The sequence below is a fragment of the Macrobrachium nipponense genome, chromosome 13 (genome assembly GCF_015104395.2).
Source record: "Macrobrachium nipponense isolate FS-2020 chromosome 13, ASM1510439v2, whole genome shotgun sequence".
Taxonomy (NCBI): domain Eukaryota; kingdom Metazoa; phylum Arthropoda; class Malacostraca; order Decapoda; family Palaemonidae; genus Macrobrachium; species Macrobrachium nipponense.
The window spans coordinates 17,882,082-17,907,264 of NC_087206.1; the positions used below are offsets into that span (position 1 = coordinate 17,882,082).

The window sequence follows — 25,183 nt, forward strand, 5'->3', positions numbered from 1 at the left end:
CGTTTTGGCAAGTAAAAATAGAAGAGAAAAATATCATTTTATAATCTTTATTAGACTTGAAGCAGCTTAACAAATCTGATGCAACTAGTTTGCTAACTAAATTTTCAAAAATGTAAGCTGGAATCTCCGCCCACAGAAAAAAAGTAAATAAAAAAAATAGTAATTTGAAATCTCTGCCCACAAAAAAAAGATTTTCTGGACGCATCACATTTTTAATTTATTTAACAGCCGTGGATTACCGGCTTATAGTATATTTATGCTGCTGCTCCGACGATACAATCCTCTCCTGCTCTCGCGTCCTCTCTCTCGCTGAATAGTATATGCAGGCTGCTGTTTTCTCTCTAGATTACCGGCTTATCTATATTTATATATATGCTGCTTTTCCGACGATATAATCTTCTGCTCTAGAGTCCTCTCTTGCTGAATAGTATATATATACAGGCTGCTGTTTTCTCCCTCTCCTTACCTGTAAAATAGGAAGCGATCTTTACATTAGTCTACTTTTACTACAATTATAAGCAGAAATAGTACTAGTTATCTGTACTACAACTATAAGCTGAAATTGACTCAGCTACCCATCTATACAAAATTTACAAATTAAGCTCTAAGCTCATGTTACCCATCTAGTATACAAATATAAGCCTGCATGTACATGAAATCAAGACAAAAATGACAATTTGTCGAAATTGCATTTTCCCTAACATACAAACTGAGGTCCTTTAACAATAGGAAGTAGCTAGCGGCAGCTGGAACGGTCGTAAGCTTCGAACAAGGGGAGAAGAAACGGTAGTTAACTGCTTGGTCGACAGTCGCGCGCCGCGCGACTGGGAGGTAAACAAATCACTTTTGCTTTTGGCCCATGCAAAATACGCAGAGTGAGGGGTGGCATGAGGAGGGACTATATGTAAAGGACCTCAGGTTTGTATAGTTAGGAAAAATGCAATTTTCGACAAATTGTCATTTGTTCCGATACGTGATACAAACCATCGGTCCTTTAACAATAGGAAGACTCACTTCTTGGTGGGAGGAATCTGAGTCTTTTGATGAACAGACTGGTGTTCGTCCATCCCTGGAATGCCTCCCTGGTCGTAAGAGCGAGGGAGGGATCCAAGCCTCTGTCCGATTGATCGGGGTGTGCACCGCAGGATCAATGGTCAGACCTCTGGGCCGAGTACTAAGAGAGAGGCAAGCGTATCTCTTCGTACCAGCAAGCAAGAACTTGTTCCTGTTTGCAAGAGGCAACATAAAGTATGGGTTGTCTCAAGCTGGCATCCACTTCCTCCCCCTTGTTGGAGGAAGTGGTGGATATACGCTCCTATACCCTAGTGAAAGGGATAGGATGGGGCTCTGTTGAGTAGCTCACCTGCATCTTGTCCTTATCCAGCAGGGTGACGACCGTGTCCCTCTAACCACAGGTAGAGGGAAGAAAAAGATGGGAAGAGGAGCCAGTCACAACTCTCATTCACCACCCATTCCACCCCCCCCAAGGTCACACCAGGACTCGATGCTGTTCAGCCTGCGAGGGTCTGGGTTCGCTACACGTGTTGAGCAGCCACCACGGGTCCCAAGGAAAAAGATCCAAGGACCTGTGGGCAATATCCCGAAGGTAGAAGGAAGGGCATGTGGTCTGGTTGGACCAGACCCCTGCCTTCAGTACCTGCGCCAAGGAGAGGTTCTTGTGGACAAGGGCAGCATCTCCTTCGCATCGAAGGCGGTGAAGTCCATTAGGGAGGGATTGATGTGAACGATCGAACCAATCGTCAGGGACCGAAGGGTTTCTGAGTCTTCGCTACGAAGTTCGGTACGAAATCGAGCTTCATCACGGCTCCCATCCCCTGGGTGCCTGACTTCGCAGGAGAAGTCATGCAGTTTCCTCAGAGGAAAAGAAGGAAATAGTCGCATGACCTATCCCTCTTCTCTACTTCGGTGATGTCCAGTACCCATACTGGTCTGTCCGTTAGCAACGAAGTCTCTCGCATCCTCCTATCCCCATGCAGCGAAGTTCTCGGTAGTGGATAGGACACCGACACTCCATGGTGGGTGTCAATGGTATGGGTACTGTGACAAGCTATTAAAACGAAGTAATGGTTGCTGTGTAACAACCGAACTAAGTCAACAGCGTAATTCGTAACTGACTCGGGCGCTCTGACAGCTGCCGACTGACTGCGTTCGGTAGGAGGCAAGTTGTCAAAGCATCCGAGTAAGTCACGTGACCTTCGCCTTTAAAAGGGTTTATGCCGAGAGACCAAACAAATGATGTATTTGTTTGTCACCAATGCCGGACAGCGGAGGTGATGATTCTCTTAAGGCATGTACCCAACAGGCGAAAGTCAATTGCCTTCTAGAGACCGAGGTCCCTGAAGGTAAAACATCTCATGTTTGTTGAATCTCAGCTAAGGAGAAACAACACTATGTACCGTTGAAGACGAAGGTAGATATTGAATGCAACCTACGTCTTCACATATGAATCGAGAGAAGGATCTCAAGATTCATAACCTGTGCTTACAAATGACTGAAAACGCTAACCGCTATTTCATTGCTGTCCGGTGAGAAGTCGTAGTTGCAATGAAAGCGGGCGTTCTTCGGTAATGAAAACACAGGTGAAAGCCGCCTAAGAAGAACTGCTTCTCATGGGCTGAACATTTGGAGGTAGAGCTGTCCAGGTCGGAGAGTAGGCGATGTCTTCTGACCCATCTTGTAATTCGGGTTGAACAATGAACAATTGTACACCTACGAAATACGAGATATTTTGAAGACAAACTTCAGATGTCTGCAAATCATTCGCATTATTATCGCAGTGCGATGCAGCGGGAGACTTGTACAGACTTCTGTTACCGTGCGGTAAACAGAAAGATGAAAAAGTCCCAAGAGATATCTCTGTTGAAAATTCTCGCAATGGTCGAAGGCGATGGAATCTAGCGTCACCGCAGTAGATGGTCCTTCATTATTGCGAGAATCCCCGTTAATCCGAGACCTAAGCCATGATTGTTAGGCAGAGATACGGTTCGGTAGTCAATCAAGCAGGGGAGAGAGCGACATACATGACCGTGAATCTCGGAGGCCCAGCTGATACTGAGCTGCTATCGCCTATCAGGCAGTTCAATACGCAGTGGTTGAGCCTGCTGACTCGTCATCCTGAGTTGCCAGGTAATCCATTATTCCACGAAGGAATGCGTTCGGCTAGAACTACCGAGCATAAAAGATATGCTCGGGCAATTATATTTAGGCGAAACGAATTTCGGTAAATATACAGTTGAAGTGTGTTGTCGTGACAAAACCATAAGTATATAAAATTGAAACTGAAAACTCCTGGGAGGTTGCAGGCAACCCCGAGTTGCAGTTCAATTAGAATACTTCTCGTCTAAGTCGCAATCCGTAGAATAACTAGGATATGCGCCTACCCCTCGGACAATTCAACTGCTTAGCAGAATCATGTCGCGAGGTTAATATACGTAGTATATTTGTAGGATTCTGAACAACGATCACCATCCTAATTCTTTCCTTCAAGAAAACAAAATAAGGATTGGTGGAGATCGACCACCTTCGTTCTCTATCAAAGAGAGTGAAGGAGAAGTCTTCCTCGAAGGAAAGCTTCAATGGTGAACAGAATACTAAGGACGATAGTTCAAGCCAAAACTGGATATTCCCGTCCGATCTCCTCTATTCCAGGTTGGTCGCCCTACTGTGAGATAGTTTCTTTCAGCAGCAGTCTTCTTCACAATGCTAGAAATTCCAGGAATACGAGCATAGGCGAGGTTCCCGATTATCGTGTAACATATCGGGGATTCTCGTCTCGCTCACTTTGGACCGTGGTCTCGCGTAAGTGTTTGAAGATCGTAAAAAACTCGAACACTCTGAATGCGCTAGAAATTCCGTAGAATTCTAAGCAGTCTGCGAAACCCCCCCCGAATTCGTCAAACGATATCGGCTGGTGGTTCCTCTCGATTCCCGTAGAAATCGAGAATGGAGCAGGATTCCTCCTCAACGGACCGGGGCTTACGTCAGGTAGGACCGAAGGTCCCCCCGGTAGCGCAGTCCCGAAACGTGGGATCCTACAAAGAAATCTCTGTAGGATCCTTCCCCTTTCCCTCGTAGCCGTAAGGAGAGAGGGAATGGGGAAGGAATTGGATACTCGCTCGCCTTCCCAGTGGAACTAGCAGTTGGAGAAGAGTAGGAGCAGCCATCGCCTTGCGGCGATGGCCTCTCAGAGTCTGGGAAAACGTATCGTCAGGAGGGAAAACGTTTTCCGCGGAGGGTTACGAACTCTCACTGTAGGTAAGGGTCTGCCGCCACTGTGAACGTCGTCTGGGTGGGGCTGATCGACACCTGACAGGAGAGAGCCGAACCGTCCTCCGACTCATTCCAGTCCTCGTCGAGGTCGAAACCTCTCAGGAGGACGAAGGAGTATTTAAATACGGTGTCCGAGACACGTAGAAAAACCGCCGCTGTCGCAGTAGAGGAGGTGGAAGTAGCTTGATCGACCGGCCAGAACTGAGAGAGCCTTCTTGTCCTGGAGACGAGAGACACTGGTTCGAGACAGAATCGGCAAGCTCCGATCGCGGCAGACCCACCGTCGGTTTGGGTTCCCTCTCGGGCCCCAAAACGACTCGAGCAGAGACGTGGGCTCTGCTGGTGGGAGCGGCAATCCTTCCGCAGGGTCATTATGCTGACGAATCAGCTTAATGACTTCTGCAAATTCCTCTGTATCTCGGGAGTAACCGCGTCTTGCGGAGTAGGACCGTCCAGTCCCTCCAACAAGAACAGATCCCTAGATACTCCTCCTTCAGAAGGAGGAAAGAGCGGCAGACCCCTGACGGTCGCCTCCGCTAATTGCGCGTATGTCCTGGTCGGTCCTAGAACCGTGCCTGGTCCATACGGCGTCATAGCGGGTGTGGTCGCGAGCGGCGCCCCAACCTCTCGCGATCACTCATAGGTACCTCGCTCCTCCCGGCGTAGCCCGAGGAGGTTGAAGGTACAGGAGAGGACAGACCTGACGCTCCCCCCTAGCTCGCTGGCAGGCACCAGCGTGCTTGGAGGGCTGCTGCTGATCGTCAACCCGCGGTGGCGATCGAGCAGCATGCTAGCCTTGCCGCTCGCCTGAGGCGAGAGGCTTGGCTGAGAACGTCGACGCTGATCTCTAGCGTCAGGCGAGCTGTTTGCTGGTTACCGTCTCCGCCCGGGTCCCCCGATGGGAGCGGCGTCAGGTGACCTGCTAGGCTCGCTGTCACGGTGAGACCGGCGAGCGTCCTCTCGGCGCGGTCGAGCCGCTGGTACCGACGGCCGCGGGGGACCCCTTCCTCGCCTCAACACTTACGGGAGAGGCAGACCTGACGCTCCCCCTCGCTCGCTGGCAGGACAGCGTGCGTGGAGGGCTGCTGCTGATCGTCAACCCGCGGTGACGGTCGAGCAGCAGGCCTAGCCTTACCGCTCGCCTGGGGCGATTGCTCGGCTGAGAACGTCGAGACCGATCTCTAGCGTCAGGCGAGCTGCCGCTGGTCACCGTCTCGCCCGGTCCCATCGGGAGCGGCGGACGGGTGACCTGCTAGGCTCTGTGTCGCGTCGAGACCGGCCAGCGTCCTCTCGGCGCGTCGAGTCGCTGGTACCAGCCGTGGCTGGTACCGGCGGCCGCGGGGACTCCTTCCTCGCCTCAACCCGTGGCTGATCAGCGACCGTCACTTAGCCCGAGCAGCCAGTTGATCGCTGCGGAGAGCGTCCACTGGCTTGGCGAGAGTTGTGTGCACGACTCTCGCCAGTCTTCTGCTCCGCGCCGCTGTCTTGACGGCGAGCGAGCTCGGGCGTCAAAACTTTGGCTGGACGGTCTTCTTGGAAGAGCGTCCACTCGGTGCTTTTCGCGAACGAGAAGCGGCCGAGACGGAACCTGGTTTAGCGGCAGACCCGCTAGCACCAGGTGAGGACGCACCACGAGGCTGGTGCCCTCTGGTCCCCGTCGACTTCTTCTTAGCAGAAGAAGCGACGGGCCCCGTTCCCGAAGGAACAGGAGGACCAGCAGAAGAGCTCCCCAGCTCGCCTGGGCGAGCCGGGGGCCCTTAGAAGATCCCGAAGGAGTCTTCTTAGGGGGGAAGGAGGCAACCTTCTTCTTCTTCGGCTGTTTGGCCTTAGAAGTCGAAGGGGAAGGAGAGGCAGCGGACGACGACACCTTCTTCCTCTTCCTCTTCTTCTTCGCCAGGCTCCGCAGGACAGACGTCAGGTCTTCCATCCAGGAGGGAGCCGGGGCAGTTGCCGAAGCAACAGGGCCCGACTGGACATGTCCGGAAAGACCTGAGACTGTGACAGCATCACCAACAGCAGGAACAACAGGAACAGGTCCAGGAACAGCAGGAACATCTGAAAGTGAATGAGCAGCAGGCACCTGCCCGATCTGAAAGGGAATGAGCGGCTGGGTACAGCAACAGGTACGGCAGGCACGGCAGGTACCACAGGAGAGACAGGCGTCCTGTCGGCAGCTACCGTCATCCTCGGCACTGGCGGCAGGTCCAGGGGGGTACTCTTTGGGCAGCGGCAGTCCGGGGTCGGCAATACAAAGAACCCAGGTGGCGGTGGCACCGTCCTGATTGGCACGGCAGGAATTGGTTCTGGATTGCAGCCGTGGGTGTTACCGACATGACATGTGGTGTGTTACACCAGGTGCGGTGACATCTCATATGCTGGTGTCGAGATTGTGGTTGTTGTAGTGGTTACCGTATCATGAGTGACCACTGCCGACCCCGCCAAACCGCTGAATCAACCCCTGCAGTCCCAGCGACTCCCACACCTGTTCCAGGTCGTCCTCGCTGATGGCAAACCTGCGGAGCAACAGTCGGGTTAGTTAGAGGGGCTTCCTCGCGCCTGGGGGGAGAGACCCCACCCCACCCAGAGCGGACGGAAGACCCCGAGTACAACTGGACGTCCGTTACCAAAGGAGTCACTGGACTTTCCGATGACTTCTTGTGTCCTCGTACAGCACCCACTGCGCCTCTGACGAATGCATACACGTACACAGGGCTCGTTGCGGGAGCACTCTCGCCCCCGACAACGAGTACAAACCTCGTGAGGATCTACATTCTACATCCAAGGTCGTCTCCCACGGATGTAGCACCTGCGGTAACATAGATAGATTAGTAAGAGGGGTTCCCTCACGCACGGGGGGAAGACATGCCCCACCCCGAACGCAAGGAAGACCCCAAATACAAATACAATGAAGAAGCTGAGCGGGGGGCAGGAAGGAAGACGAAGAATCGGCTACCAAGGGAGTCGCGGGAGAGCTTTCCGACGACTTCCTGGCAGACCTTCGCTTCCCCCACCCCCGCCCAGCAGTGAAAAGTAATATGAAAATGAAACAGAATACTGCCCTTGCAATTCACTTCATAGAACTTAAGGAGAAAAGATCAATTCCCGGGTAAGAACGGAAACTTGATCCAATAATAGATGCTATCATAAAATATATATGAAAATAAACAGAATACTGCACTTGCGATTTCATTTCACATAAAAATCGTAAGGATCAATTCCCAGGGTAAGAACGAAAAATTGATCCAGATTAAATTTCATGCAATCAATAAATGAAAATGAAAAGAATATTGCAATTGCGAATCCACTTTCATTGCATTCTATTATACAAAATTAAAAGTTCGTGCCGAGCGCAATCACACTCTCGGTAACGAACGCACAGGGCAAAAAATATAATGAAAAAAGTACTTACATTTTTCAATTACACCCTTTCGCCCAAATACATGACTCGGCGCGAGCGCGCCCGCCCTCGGCACCGAGACATAATTCAAGGGTTCATAATTAAGTAATGAAAATGAAAACAGTGTACTTACAGTTTCATTTTCCAAGTCAAACAAAACCATTAGTAGAAAACACAATATAAACAAAGCATACGACGATGAAGCGGGCAGAGAGCGATGACGAACACGTCCTTCACACCCGCGGCCGAAAGCAAAAGTGATTTGTTTACCTCCCAGTCGCGCGGCGCGCGACTGTCGGACAAGCAGTTAACTACCGTTCTCCCCTGTTCGAAGCTTACGACCGTTCCAGCTGCCGCTAGCTACTTCCTATTGTTAAAGGACCGATGGTTTGTATCACGTATCGGAACAAATAAACAATTGTTACAACAATGACATGACGTACTTTTGGGCTAAGCAGTAAACTTCATTTTACAAAATAATTATAACATGACGTACTTTTACAAGAGGGTTAAGCAGTAATAATCTCCATTCTATAAAAAAATGACGTACTTTCACAAAAGGGCTAAGCAGTAATACTGTTCTTTCTATATATATAAGTAAAGGGCTAAACAGTAACCGTTCTTTCTATATATAAAAAAACATGACGCACTTTCACAAGAGGGCTAAGCAGTGATATTGTTCATTCTATAAAAAATTAGGATATAAAAATTATACAATTTTCTCTTGTGTTTTCAGCTCGCTCTAGAGAGATAAAATATCTAGATGAAAGTACATGAAAAGCAAGTCTCATGAAAAATAAACAAAAATCTATGTAATTCATATAGTAGTACACTGGCCATACTATACACGGTACAATCGAGAAAATGGAACAGTTAGGGGAGTGAGTACGCCTACCATTATCACTAAGAAAGGTCACCCCAGGTGCCAATTAACGACTACCAAAGCAAAACGAACCTTTTGCAATGTCAAATGCTCAGGTAAAAATCTCTTAATATTCCAAAGACTACTAGAAGAGTTCTTGAGGGTGTGAAAAGCACTGCAAGAATGAGTATAGCCGAAAAGACAGCTACTGACCCAGTCTCAAAAGGGGCCTAACTTGCTAAACAATGACCAACTGTTAAGAGAGTTGAATAGAATAGATCAAGCATAGGGTCTATGCAAACAAAACATTAGGGTTTCGAGAGACTTCTGCTAAAGCCTTCGCGTCTTACGAAAACACCTTTAAATCAAATTTGCAAGTGACAAGAAGCTGTGGTTTCATTAAGCTAGAGGCTTGACCAGCTCCATGAAAACCAGACCGGGGGATGGCAGTCAAGAGTCATATCGTACAATTCAGCATAGTATATAGAGCGATTTCATATATGCTGGGCAACCATGATACGGAATCGATTACCTTACAAATACGCAGACAGAGAAAAGGAGGGCGAGACTTTTTCGGTAAGGGACTGAAGTTAACCCTCCTACCACGCACTTGCATGTTAAGATCTTAATGTAAGTCAGTGGACTTATTCAAGACTCCAGAGGAAAAGGATATTCAATACTTAATGAATCACAAAGATATAAAACAAAAGCCTGACTAATGTTGCATTCTTGCAAAGTGGATGAGGAAGGAAGGAGCGTCACCATGCAGTCTAATGAATACCCAAAATATATTATAGTACTTGACTCAGCAGGGAATTAACGTACTGAAGTTGGTCAAAATTACGTGAAGTATTTCCACAACTTTTGATATTCAATGCCGTTTTTACAGTTACACGCTATTCAATAACAACCAGTTATTACGATATACATTACTTATGGACAAGACCACTTTATTGCACGATCTATACATAAAATTATGAACTAATGCCCAAATCCTTTGTAGGATCTAAGTAAAGATATCACAAATCTCTCTTCATGTGGACACTGCCTCTGCAACGAACCACAACCGGAAGTCGTGAAATGGGGGTGTCCATATGTTGCCAGATGAAACCTCTGGCGGTGTGCGATCTGGATAAGCCGTCAATAAGTATATATAACTATTAAGGTTATTCCCAGACTAGGGTCTAGGGCTTACGGCTCGTCAAATAATATGGTCTTCAGTGATAAGTGACGATATTTGGAAAGGCTGGTCAGGACAGCCTCAGGGTACCATGAATGCGTATGAGAATTCATGAGAATCATTCCCGTATCTATGAGAATCTATTCATTTGTTGCCAGCAACGACGCCAACCTTTCACTGGTTATAATACCATAGAAATCCACCCAATCATTCAGTAATCTTGCGAACCAACTGACAGTGAAACTAACCAAACAAAATACAATCTCCTTGTCAATCGTAACGAAGACATCCAAGACTAAACATAGTAGTTGCAATAATCTCTTTCGTATATACTTGTCAAATGCACCGAAGAATGTCCTAAAGTGTAAAGAAAGTTTAATAATACCTACAAAATTCCTGCCTATTCTTCCAAGAGCAGCCTAAAAAAATCCTACTCAATATGTTAATAAATCAATTGTCAAAAACCAGCCACAGGAACACTTGCTTTGAGCACATTTCCGTGGGAATCTTTTCCGGGAAGCTTTCGATAGGTATTATGACTGGAGGCTTTATTACCCTAGAAAAAAGTGAAGAATGTGAAAAACACCACATAAATACACAATGAAGAGCAAAACAACACTTTGCACAATGAGGCTGGATTACTGAAATTTCAAACATAACCAGATATTCAAACAAAACGATTGGAAGAAAATATAAAATAAGGACACTCACTTTGCTTTTGGTCAACTTCTTGACTGTCAAGAGTGCAGTCCTTTTATCCATAGGTCTACACTGGAGAATGGGTCTTCAATCGAGGGTTGTACCAACCTAAAAATGTGAAAATATAATGAAAATTCTCTCACCTTACCAACCACAAACCTTAGCACTCGACAGGAGATACACACACAATGCTCTAGGATGTTGAAATGTATAAAATCAAATTAAAATTTCACAATAGAATGACATGAAAAAGTATTATAAACTGTATAATAATAGCTTAGATTCCATCTTCAGGCAAGCAAGCTGCGTCTTACCTCTGAATAAAACAGAATAGGCCTGTTCTGTTCAAGACATTATGGAGAACGTTAGGCAGACATGGCCTTTAGTCCGAACCTTTTTTTCCCGCACAGGTTTTTCTGATAACTGTAAGAGAGCAAAACAAATGAAAAAAAATGAGGGTAGAGAACAAAGAAAGGCATATAATTTCCTGAATATGTTTTAATAAATAAGAACATTTAATGTCTACAGCATGCTCCTACATTTTAAAAACTAGCCAATCTTGTTACAAACTTAAAAAATTGCAGTGTCAGACATATTTCAATTTATACTTTACCAGCTATTTATGGTAAAAATACAAATCATGAAACTCTCCCCAAGGAAATTGTGACGCAAAATTCATGAATATAAACATGAATAAAGAATAAACATGAAAAGGAATATAAACACCAACTCTTACCATGATTCTAGTGTCTCAAGGAATTATTCTTCCAGGGGCCTTCTCTTGATTGATTCAACAGTATGCAAACTATCTTTCTTGTTCAGGGTGGTGTTTACCTGAAATTAAAAAAAATGTCAGACCTGTGCTGCTGCTGCTATTATTTATTATTTATTATTTATTATTTTTATTATTTATTATTTACTTATTTATTATTAATTATTAATTATTAATTATTAATTATTAATTATTAATTATTAATTATTAACTTAATTAATTAATTATTATTAATTAATTAATTATTAATTATTAATTATTAATTATTAATTATTAATTAATTAATTAATTAATTAATTAATTAATTAATTAATTATTATTAATTATTACCTTATTAATTATTAATTATTAATTATTAATTATTAATTATTAATTATTAATTATTGAATTATTAATTATTCATTTTTGATTATTTATTTATTTATTATTTATTTATTATTTATTATTTATTATTTATTAATTAATTAATTAATAATTAATTATTATTATTAATTAATTAATTATTAATTAATTATTAATTATTAATTATTAATTAATTAATTAATTAATTAATTATTAATTAATTATTTATTTATTATTTAATTATTAATTATTAATTATTAATTATTAATTATTAATTATTAATTAATTATTAATTAATTAATTAATTAATTAATTAATTAATTATTAATTAATTAATTATTATTTATTATTTATTTATATTTATTATTTATTATTATTATTTATTATTATTATTTATTATTTGGATTAATTATTAATTATTAATATTAATTATTATTTATTATTTATTTTAATTTATTATTTATTATTTTATTATTATTATTTATTAATTATTAATTATTAATTATTAATTATTAATTATTAATTATTAATTATTAATTATTAATTATTTATTATTTATTATTATTATTTATTTATTGTTTTATTATTTCTTATTTATTATTTATTTATTATTTATTATTTATTTATTATTATTATTTATTATTTATTAATATTATTATATATATATATATTTATTATTTATTATTATTTATTATTATTATTAATTATTAATTATTATTAATTAATTAATTAATTATTAATTAATTATTAATTAATTATTCAATTATTATTATTAATTAATTAATTATTAATTATTAATTATTAATTATTAATTAATTAATTATTAATTAATTATTAATTATTAATTATTAATTATTAATTATTAATTATTAATTATTAATTATTAATTATTAATTAATTAATTAAGTTAATTATTAATTAATTATTATTATTATTTATTTATTTATTATTATTATTTATTATTTATTTCATTTATTTATTTATTATTTATTTATTTATTATTTATTTATTCTTATTTATTATTTATTTATTTATTATTTATTTATTATTATAATTAATTAATTAATTATTAATTATTAATTAATTAATTATTAATTATATTAATTATTTGTTATTATTTATTATTTATTATTTATTATTATTATTTATTATTTATTATTTATTATTTTTATTATTATTATTATTATTATTATTATTATTATTATTATTATTATTATTATTATTATTATTATTATTATTATTATTTATTATTTTATATTATTTATTATTATTATTATTTATTATTATTATTATTTATTATTATTATTATTATTATTATTATTATTTATTAATTATTTATTTATTATTTATTATTTCTTATTATTATTTTATTATTATTTTTATTATTATTATATTATTTATATTTATTATTATTTATTATTTATTATTATTATTATTATTTTTTATATTATTTATTATTATTATTTATTATTTATTATTTATTTATTATTTTTATTATTATTATTTTATTATTATTTATTAATTATAATTATTTATTATTATTATTATTATTAATTATTAATTATTATTATTATTACTTATTATTATTATTATTATTATTATTATTATTATTATTATTATTATTATTTATTAAAAGTAATGGCTACTTCAGTAGCATTACACTTGTAGAGATTCTTCAAAAGCACCACCGTCAGGGCCTTCGTCAGGAGGGCCCTCTCCCACTGCTCGACCTGGCAGGACACTCACCAGGAACTCGACCGCGCCTCCCAAGTACTTGTGAATAACGGGTACTCAAATAAATTAATCAGCAAGGAAGTCCGCACAGCCCTGGAGAAATGGTACGGTAGTGAGAGCCCGCAGCCCCGCCCCCAGGATAATATCAAGCTGTACTACAAAGCCTTCATGAGTTCCCATTACCGTGAAGAAGAGGACGCCATCAAGAAAATTATTTCTGATAATGTATCCCCGACTGACGACACCAAGAATATCGACTTAATCATATATTACCAGAATCGGAGGACGCGCGATCTTATTATGAAAAATAACCCCTCTCCACAGGTACGAGAACCCCTGAAGCAGACGCATGTAGTGTACCAGTATACATGCCCAGTCCGTGAATGCAGCGGCGCCTACGTAGGTATGACTACCATGCGACTGTCGAAGAGACTCTCGTGCCACGCCCAAGAGGGGGCTATCAAGAATCACGCCCGCACCAAACATCACGAGGCCATCTCCCATCATAAAGAACACGAAGATCATCGGGAAGGCCCCTGATGCCCGTCGGTTGCGCCTGCTGGAGGCGCTCCTCATCCAGCAAATAAAACCTTCACTGAATACGACGCAGGAAGAATTTCTCCTCCCTACGAGTATGAGAAGACCTGCCACTAACAATGACACCACCGATCATGACAACTCTATGGATGACAACGCCCCCGAACGAGGTACTCCTGCAGCCGATGGAAATCAAAGTAGCCGTGACGTCCCACAGCGTAGCGCAACGCCCATCAATGTTACAGCGCCGCTTAGGAGGTCCAGGCGGCTGCAGGATATGCTGCAACGCAACCATCGGCTCGAGGAAAGTGGCTTGAGACCTGGCTCAGGCAGCCAATGAAAACAAGACTCACCGCCACCAGCCAATAGGAGACAAGCATGGGGCAGACCCCTTGCTGTCAACCACAGATATAAGGAGGACGGACACCGCACCAAGATCAGTCCACCCTCAGCTTCCCAGCCCGAGGATGTCTGGCAGCTCCAGACGAAAGCTCGCTTTAAGAAAGAGAGAGAGAGAGAGAGAGAATCGTTAATGACTTTGATGACTATGGTATCATAGTTTATCTGTAAAATTCAAATATATACACCTATTTTGACCCTGTATTTTACCATGACCTCTATAGGCGCTCTACTAGCCTGTTTAAGTAGCACTGAAAAAAGCCGCTATTCGCAAAATAGAGAAGAATCTCTACAAGTGTAATGCTGCTGAAGTAGCCATTACTTTTAATAAAGTATGCTTGAGAGAGGGTCTGCTTCCTAAGTACACTAATATTATTATTATTATTATTATTATTAAAAATGCTCATGGTAGCAGTCTTGCAATGGGTGAACATGCATAGTTATGTACTGAAAAGGGAAATCTTATAAAGATCCCCGAAAGCTCCTTATATAGATTAATTTAAAAAAAATATGTACCTACACAGAACTGTAATTTTTTCTCCATGATTATTATTGAAGTTCATTCGTGAGGACTATCTAAAATAGCTATTGCTTGTTGTGTCCACTTGGCCAAAGAAAGACCGCACAACAGTGGAAACACTTATCCGATTTATGAAATTTAGGCACTTTCGACCATTAAGCTCTAATGACTGCAAAAAGAGGGGCTTGGAGTAGTTAGACAGCAAGGTAAAGCGAACCAGAAAATAGTGATGAAATGAAAGAGTCTAAATATGGATCTAGAAAGCAAGAACAGAGGTAAAGCACAAGGAGAGAATTATGATAAAACTGATTTACGCTGAAAATACAAATGAATAGAGAATAGTTCACATGAAATTGTGATAATTCTAGGGAATAACTCCGAAAGGACTGCAAGGAACGTTCCCGCGAATACGACAGCCACTAGGGATTGGGGCGTCAAATGTATTTCGCCGAACATAAATTCTTAATAAGCAAACCAAATACTATAGGAAACAGTAATTCCCAAGATATACCCGACGGGTAGTTATTACCTAGATTAACCGAAATTGTTACTGCATGTCACCGATACGAGAGACGAAAATGGGCAAGCGTGAGATTTTACAATGTCCAAGCATTACATTATAGCGTCAATTAGACTTATGTTAACCACATAAAAAATTTAGATGATCAACCCAGCCCCTTCAATAGTCAGGCTTTCAGGTCTCCGCAAAATATTGGTAACCTAAGAAATGAAGTTAGTTAACCAGTTAACCACTTTTAAAAGTAAAAAAAAGAATATATATATATATATATATATATATATATATATATATATATATATATATATATTAAAAGGATCCGTCACATACAAGTAACTTCATTTCTTTTTATGAAAGTAGTATATAAATATCTCTCGGAGCTCCAATTTAGTCTACTTCATTGACCCAATCGACCCACGACCCTTCAGAAACGTCAGTAGTTTATATTAAAGTTTTACAGTTTGCTTGGATCTAGGTCTACTTATGAGTCATCTTGGAAGTTCATTGGCCTGACTGCATTCACACTCGGCACATTCTATGTGAATCGGCATTAGCTTCAACACCGCCACTCCTTACCCGTCAGGTGGACTTACGCTTGGGCTGTTGTGACAGTTTACGGCTTAAAGTATTCGCCGTTCTAGTGCTGTTTAATTGGTTATTCCTCAACGATTGGAAGTGCTTGAAGACTATTTGAGAAGAGGACACGCACCACCCCCCAGACTCTTACCGGATATTATACTAACGAAGCTCTCCGCCCTCCACCGGAAAAGAAGGCTACGGGAAACAAATTGTCAGCACCAGCTGAATCCTCACTGCTTTTCCTTTTCACCACCATCTTCACCTCCCTCCCAGACTCATCTAACGGCTGAAACTTGGCTCAATTTAACCCCCTTCCCTTTTAACTCTCACACTCCACTTCCCTTTCAGATCTATGGCACAAAAGAAGGTTATCTGCTGGTGCTGCCAAAGTTTCGAGTGCTTATGCCATCCGAAGGCCTACCAAGTCCCAATGAAAAACTCTACAAGGTCGTTCATTAACGGCCCTCACCTATAGTAGAGCTCTCTGCTGTGAATCCTCTTTTGCAACTCCACAACATCGTTCAAGTCCGATGTGGAACCAAGCTCCAAGATTCTTGCTAACATCACATGACTAGGCCTAGTTCCGCGCAGGCTCAAAATGCCGGCATACTGACGCTCGCTGCACAGGGAGGGAAAGGCAAAGACGAACCCATCAAACTGACACCAGCACCTGTCCTTGTATACCTCCAAAACCGACTTACTACAAGGCCATCTAGACGGTCCCAAACAACCAGACAACCCTTAGTAAAAGCAGTGGCGACAAACACCCAAGCAACGCCCACACACCCACATCCCTCTCTTCCTCCACACAAAATTCCTAACCCCACCCTTTTTTACTTCATTTTTTTAACTCTAACCTCCTAATCCAATCATGGAACTGACGATTGAATTTGCGTGAGTGCGCCTGCCATACGGACGTAATATCACGCAAATTCATATTGCCCCAGTAATCAGTTCGATAAATTCAACCATTGCATAGTGAAATTCATGAGTGTTGGGGATTTATTTTGAATAACAACTGAAAGGCAAGAGGAATGATAGCTACTTATGGAGAGTTGAAGTCACAAAGAGCTTATAATAAGCTGAATGAATGCATCTCAGACGCCCATTACATCAACTACATAATTCACAATCTGCAATCTCCACCTCTTGCATTAGGCCTAGTGGAGGAAAAACGTACGGGCAGACGTACACACACACAATAGGGGGGGGGGGTGAGGCTAGGCATACGAACGCATGGCAACACTATATCACGTTATGCAACAAATAAAACAAAGCCACAGGAAGCGCTCGAGCATGACCAATAGGCCTAGTGATCGATTCTTAACACTCCGAGAATAACGTATAAGTCTTAACTTTAAATGGTTTGCCAGAAACGGCGTTATGATATGCTGACATTATTTGCATCGGTCTCTCGTTATTCCTGACTAGATTAAAAGGCTTTGAGAGAGTAAAACAGCCAAATATTAATAGGCTTTTCACTAATTATATGATACTTTCCCGTAGTCGAAACCTGACCTCCCAAATCGGACACCCCGCCCCCAACCCCGAACACCAAGGGAAGGGTTGGGGGAGGACAAACCATTTACTGACGTCATTCAAAAATCGTTTCCAGAGGTCTGATTAACGCAGTGTGTGTGGGGTTTCGTGGAACCCATTCAGGATCCAGTTGGTCTTTAGGTACTTAAAATTCTCTTACTATGTGCTTCTCCTTTTCCTGTTTGGCCGCTTGATCAGCGTCTATAGAAGCCGAATCCTATCAATTATCGCCCTGTCTTCTTCTTAAGCTGTTACTACTTTAGTACTTCTATCGCCTTGCTGAGGGACGAAAAAAACATATTTATGCACTTACACTAGAGCCATTAAACATAGGCTACTGACAGAACACAAGTTCTCAGAGAGAGAGAGAGAGAGAGAGAGAGAGAGAGAGAGAGAGAGAGAGGAGAGAGGAGAGAGAGAGAGGAGAGAGAGAGAGAGAGAGAGAGAGACAGTCGAGGAAAAAGTCACTTTTCCATTTCCTCTATCTATCCCTACTCCTAAAGATTGATACGTACTACTTTCTACTCTGTTTCTGTCATTTACATATGGCATGGAACCACCGTAGATATGATAATTCACCTCATTTTCTCTAAACGGTAAATTTTCAACAGATTTCCTCACTGGCCACTAAGACTCGCCAGACAGGTCTATAATAAGAATTCCCCCATAACTTTCTCTCTCTCTCTCTTCAATAATAGTTTCGCTGTTTAGTCTAACTCCGCATTCCGAAGATATGGTTAATACCATCTTTTTTGTCACTACATATGAGGCATCCAGTACTAAAACCCAAACTCTCCACAAATTTGAGAAATGCATTTTATAGTACATCTGTAATCCCCTTCGTTTCCTCTTTCGAATGGTGTAAGTGAGTGTATATTTTGATGATGAGAATATGGTTCAATTTTGCATTATATGATCTGTACTTCTGTAAATATCAGCATTAATTTTGCTCATTAATTGTACAATCAATCAGTCAATCAAATTGCGCACAATCTAATTTTTTGTTCATATATAACATCATATTTTAGGGGTCCTAAACATTACAAAAATTCAAACTTGAAGAAAATATCTTGAAAAATAAAAGTTATGGCCTTTTTAAATTTACACATTTAAAGGCCTTTACCTCCATTTTTTTTAATGTGGTGAGTGTGGGTTTTAGCGCTGGACGCCTCATATGACAGTGTGACGAAATCATCCATAGCCTATCACTGTGATTTTTCTTTTTTTATTACAGGACACTTCATTAAGTTCCTCCCAAGTGGCCGTGGCCTCTCTCTCTCTCTCAGCGTGCGATGGAGCGTGTGAAAAGCTTAATGGTTAATTCAAACGAGCATATATAACTTTGTAAATATCAGTGCATCACTCTCTCAAGTAGGGTTTTCAACAAAGGTTCGATAGACCTATAAAAAATTGGGTGAGTACGGCTCACAAAGATGCCGGTCTCAAGCATAGAGAGAGAGAGAGAGAGAGAGAGAGAGAGAGAGAGAGAGAGAGAGAGAGAGAGAGAGAGAGAGAGAGAGAGAGAGAAACATGATTGCCTAGTACCACGACAGGGGATAAACATTAAAATAAGTATTTTAACAAGACAGCTAATTTATTATTATTATTATTATTATCATTATATTCAGATGAAATATATTCATATGGAACAAGCACACGGGGGCCACTGACTTGAAATTCAAGCTTCTAAAGAATATTCATTAGTCAGAAGTAAGACGACGTCATGGGAAATAAAATAAAAACAGACCCCACTTACAAAAAATAATTAATAAATTAACAAATACATAAAAATGAATCGGATAGTATTGCTGTATTAGGTAGTAATGTATTGTACCTTCGCTTGAACTTCTCAAGTTCCAATTGCATGACTTCCTCTGGATTGGCTGCTCCACAGTCCAATGGTCTGAGGAATAAAGGACCTCTGGAATTGAGAAGTTTGACAATGAGGCACATTTATTACATATTGGTGCTGCTGTTTAGCGAATCTGGTTGTTCTCGATAGATTAAGTGGATCAGGGATTAATTGTGACTGTGAAATCTTCCCAGCTAGTTCCCATTTTTATATGGGGTCACCGTATTGTAACTGTGAAATATCTGTTGAAATACAACCAGTGAAAACTGACAAACAAGAGACCATACGGTAATGGTCATAACTACTGCTGTTAGGAAACAGAAACCTACCATCACAAACCACTCAATCTAAGAGATAAATCTCTGGCAGAAGCAGACATCATCACCTGAAAACAGAATTCTAGTAGTACAAAGGGAGTGCAAATCAGTATTCTAGTAAAGGGAGTACAAATGACCTAAATCAGTTTTGCGTTGATTTTTATGTTATAAATATACGAGGTCTTATGAACAATAGATAACTTTCGTGCGGATTTTGCTGAAACTTTCATTAGCTTTTTCTCAAAAGTCAAAGGTTGCATCTAGAACTGTTAAGCTTCAGACTCGTTCAGCAAAGTCCCATTACCCTGAAGTGGAGGATGGGGTGGAAAATCTGTACGAGCTCTGCTAATCAATAGTGTGTTAGTTTTACTGGAATCCAGCCTTATACCCCTCAGACTACACCATTCCCCGGTCCATGTTCCCATTGAGGCTGAGGGCAGCTTCATTTCTCAAAAGTGGAGACTTTACTACATTCACAAGTGTTGCATCATCGGCATACTGAACAATCCTGTTTTCCCAGGCCAACAACCATGTCACTTCTACACACTAAAAATAACACTGGATAAAGAACATTGCCCTGTGGAACTCCAAACACATTATTATTAATAGGGGTTAGTTTTTCCAGACCTCTGAGTCTCAAGTAGACTCTTTCGGGCTGGTTCTCAGGGATCAATTCTGAGAGGGGAAAAAAAATTACTTTATTTGAGAAACCTGTCTTACTTTAAAAATTTATGATGTTATTAATTGAAAAATCTTTGCTTTCAGCAAGAATACTTTTCATTTTTGAATTCCGTAGATAAATAGATCTTTGCTGGGTCCAAATTGGGCACTCAACAAGTAAATGCTGTACTGTCATGGGTGTTTGACATCTGTTACACTTCATTGGGTCAGCATGTGGTGTTGACATCAAGTGACCATGCGAGAATCTTGTGTCCTATACGGAGCCCTGTTAGGATCACCTCTTTTGATCTTTCCTCCTGTGAGGATGTCCTCCATGCATATACTTCAGTTTTTATGTTTTTAAGTTTATTTGTTGTTGGCACCGAGGCCCATTCTCCTTTCCAATCCTGGTAAATCAATGGTTTAACAGATTTTACCCAGTCTGACACTGGGGCATGTGTAATTGTTGGAGGGATAGTGGAGGCTAATTTGGACTCCAAACCCAATAGACCTTGATTCACTAAAGATCCCGTTCACAGCAACTCGCTGCTGTCTACCTGTAAGGAAATCTTGACGTAATCTAAAAATATTTCCACCCACTCAAAAATTCTGAAATTTATAAATAAGTGCTTTATTGTGATTCGCTAAAGTGAAACCAGCACTAAAATGTATCTGAATTAATTTGCACTCAAAACCCTTATCAAGGTTCCAATAAAACGACATCTCAAGTTTAAAAGAGCATTGCAATTACTATCTAGCTGCTTCCTATATGTATATTGACTATCAGCAAACAATTCTGCAGACTCACAATATTTATATAGTGGTTTAAAAATACGTTTTTCAGCAACTTTGGAGAACACAGTGAGAATAGAGATTGGCCTGTAATTACTGCAGTTTGCAGATATGCCACTCTTTGGAACAGGCACTGTATTACTAAGCTTGCAATCATCTACAAATATGCTACATCGACATAAAAATCTATAGAATCTATACTAAACTTGGGAGACAACACGCTAGAAACTTTTTTAAAAAAACAAAGGAGAGAAACCATCAGGGTCTTCTCCACTCCAGCTATCAAGATAATCCAGAATTTTTTTTAACATCTCTGGACCAAAATGCAAATTTTATAAGAAGTATCCAGGATAGAGACATCCTCAGCCAATTGCTTAACTATGAAAGCTTGAAGTAGTTAAGGCTTTTCCTTAAGGCCAGTAACCAATCTACCATCATCTGTTAGAAGTGGTGGAATGGAAGACAAGCATTACCTAAAAATGGATGATGCCAATTTGGTCCACAACAGAGGAAGACGAGCAATTCCTTCGTCAAGTTTCTTCTTCAAGGAATTATTGTAATTTCTCTCAGCAAAACTCAACAAAAGTGGTGTAATTTTCATTTGAACTACTATTTTGTCGCCATGTGTTAAATTTAGTCTGTTTGTCACAGTAGGCTCGTCTACAAGTATAATCAAACCATAGCTGGTCATTTGTCCTAAATTTTGATGACTGTTCTAGGATCATATCTAATTAAAATAGCCACCTGCATTTCATTTAACTTCTTCTTGGGATCAGGATCTAATATAGAATCTGAAGGAGTTAAATGAAACGCGGGTGGCTATTTTAATTAGATATGATCCTAGAACAGTCATCAAATTTAGGACAAATGACCAGCTATGGTTTGATTATACTTGTAGACGAGCCTACTATGACAAACAGACTAAATTTAACACGCCTGACAAGCTTCAATAATACAATCCCAATTGACTCTGGATTTCAACCAAACCATTTTTCCAATAGTGGAATTATGAATATACTGATTAGGCAGACCTTGGACTTTACACAGCTGAAACATCTATTACCAAAAATGTGCGTGGGTTCCTCAATTAACTGGACAAAATCAGAGGTTACACAGAATTCAAGAGCAGACCAGCCATGTTGATCTGTGGAATTTGAATTTAGCTACTCATTGTGCTTTGCACTACAGTCTCCACAAATAACTAATGAAACTTTTGAATTCTGTGACTGAGCCATACTAATCCTCTCCAAATGACAATCATATATAGAATCTTCGATACTAATTTGGATTATGGCAAACAGTAAATGCATAAACATGTAGAACTTACTGAAAATTTAAAAAAAGGAACTTCATGCCAACTAAACTTTAAATTTTTCCAACGATCAATAGGTCATCCGACCTTAGAGTATACAACCATACGATGTGCATTTGGGATGTTATAACAATAAATAAAATCAGGGGCATCAAACTCTAGGATTTTCACCTAAGTCAGTGATTAATGTTTACCAACGTGTGCTATTAAACGTCTCCCTCCCTTGCACGGTGAATATTAGGTTACACTCTTTGAAGTGTCCTTACTTTCTGAAGAGTCTTCACTCTCACTTGATAACCGGCAAAAAAAATATCCATGGAACTAGGCCTTATTGACAGTAAAATTCAAGCCTAGCCCAGTTCTGTTCCCCAACAACTAGACTTGTGGCATAAAATTATTGCATTCATAACCACGACAATTCTCAAAGAAAAAAAAAACACTGCAGGCCTATAGTTGAATTAGACGCCTGCACAAATAAACAAAAAATAAATAAATGTGTAAATAAATAAAGTATTTATAGAAATCCCAGGAAGTGCACAAAGATGACAATAGGACCAATGTCCAATGTTTAACACTTTTAACAGCAACTCTTTTGAAAACGGCTGTGAAATTATTTATGTACTACCAGCCTATGGTTATTCCACAGTCTAAAATCCTGTGTGTGTGTGAGAGAGAGAGAGAGAGAGAGAGAGAGAGAGAGAGAGAGAGAGAGAGAGAGAGAGAGAGAGAGAGAGAGAGAGAGAGAGAGAGAGAGAGGGGTCCTGATCGGTTGCCAGGACCCTCAGGGCATCCTTGCTTCAAAAACAAAAATATGCGTGTTGCACCAAGTACTCTCAAGAAACACAGATCCAGTACTTCTGATTCAAACGATCTTTTACACATTCTTGAGAAGCTACTTTATGACATTGTTAGAACTGTAATTATGAATTTCCAACGATATAAATTGAACTTTTTTTTTTTTAATATATAATTGTTAATCATTTTTCCAGATGTAAGAAAACTCATTAGGCTGTACGTATTTGGATATATGTTCTCCCCCAATTTGAAATGCTACTTTTACAATTACAAAAGTTCTTGACCTGTCCGAGATTTTGTGTCACTAAATCAGAATACGTACAGGCAGCTCAGGTTTAATGGTGGCATCAGTTAACAGTTATCCATCCGGTTTTACAGGCTTGTCTAGCAACACTGTTATTTGGATTTCCGGCGCCGATCTCTGGTTAGCGGCACCGATCTCTGCTTAGTGGCACCAATATCCAGGTAACAGGGGCACTAATCTTTAGTTCGGCGCCGTTAAGACAGTTATTATTGCTTTTATTGCTGATTTCCAGTTAGCAGCATTGGCCGGGAATGGAACCCCCACCATCAACCGGGGACTGCCTGTACATCTTGACTATGTCTCTTACTTGGTGCCTCGTGATGTTGGTGACCCAAAGATGACCAACAACTCAACCACCAGCCTATCCAACAACAACGCAACAACAGCAAGCATCTGCCTGCCACCCTTCACAAGCTACAACCCATAGGCCTGGTTCTTCAGAGTGGAGACCATCTTCAGGTCTAAGAAGATCTCATCCACCTGCAAAGCTGACACTGTCCTCGAGTTTCTGCTAGACGACGTCTTTGAACAAATCGAAAGATCAAATATGGAATTCCTGGTTGACACCAGCACATGCAAAACAGCAGCTGATCAAGCAACCCACCCCCATAGCTTCACTCACTTCGACTCCAGCACCAAAGATAAGTTGCCTCCTACAGGAGATCCTGGAGGTTTTTAAGGACAACCTGCAACACGACCTGACCAAACCTTCAAAGAACCAAGTCCAGCACCACAGTCACTGAAGGTCCCCCAGTGCACACCAGTTTCAGACGATTGGCCCCAGAATAACTTGCCCACACCACATGGAATGAGCAGGAATATGCCAAAACACCTCCAGCCCCTGGGCATCTTCCCTTCACATGGTACCATACCTGACGGCACATGGCGACCCTGCGGTGCTACCAGAGACTCAACATCAAGACAGTACCTGACAGGTACCCAGTGTCAAACATCACCAACATAACAAACCAGATGGGGTGTGCCAAATTTTCTACGAAGATCGACCTGTCTATCAACAATGAAGAGATGATTATTGCTTGTGAAACAAGCGTACCAGATGCCCTCACCCCTACCTGTCAGCAAGTCTCAGAAGGAAGGCTTTCAACCTCACCTACAACCTGTACAATCCATCAAAGTTGCACAACTGCCCGAACTGTAGCGGAATGGTACCTCTGGTGGGGAATGCAAGCCGACATTAAAAAGTGGACAAGAGAATGCCTTCCATGTCAGACGTAAAAAATAATGAGGCACATAGAAAACGGAATTGATGAGTTCCACACAACACACCCCACCGTATCGCCCACATCCACGTTGACATAGTGGGACCCCTAACCTCTTCTGAGGGGTACATATACCTGTTCACCATCATCGACAGAAATATCAGGTGGCCAGAAGCAATACTGATGTGGCAATAGAGTAGTGTGAAAGCTTCTCATTGGATGGGTCAGTAGACATGGAGTCCCACAGATCATCACAAGTGACAGGGAGCCAACTTAATTTCCAGTTTATGGAATGCCCTTAAAGACAGTTTGGGCAAAAGATAGTACAAATGATGGCCTACAATCCGGAAGCCAACAGCATCATTGAAAGGCTACACCAAACAATGAAAGCGTTATTTACCGCCGGATGTGAAGGTAGGAATTGAAAAAAGGAGTTACCTTGGGGCCTACCGGGCCTGAGACGTGGTATTTGATGCATCGCCAGCAGAAGCCCTGTACAGACAAGCATTAACATTGCCGGCAGACACCTTTCAACATCCAACGAGCCTGACATCTCCATCTTAC

At 40.8% G+C, this 25,183-nt stretch overlaps 1 long non-coding RNA gene across 4 annotated transcripts; it reads right to left on the reverse strand.

Annotated features, from left to right (window-relative positions):
- Positions 1–26: 26 nt before the first annotated feature.
- Positions 27–21,663, reverse strand: LOC135225665 (uncharacterized). 4 transcript variants are annotated; one of them, XR_010317059.1, is made up of 5 exons: positions 19,202–21,663; positions 11,165–11,262; positions 10,743–10,851; positions 10,441–10,536; positions 27–466 (listed from the first exon to the last, which is right to left on the reverse strand). It is a non-coding gene; the product is annotated as an uncharacterized LOC135225665 (long non-coding RNA). The 4 variants fall into 4 exon arrangements; XR_010317058.1 differs by lacking the exon at positions 19,202–21,663 and adding an exon at positions 16,298–17,689; XR_010317061.1 differs by lacking the exon at positions 19,202–21,663 and adding an exon at positions 15,977–16,101.
- Between the last annotated feature and the right edge of the window lie 3,520 nt (positions 21,664–25,183).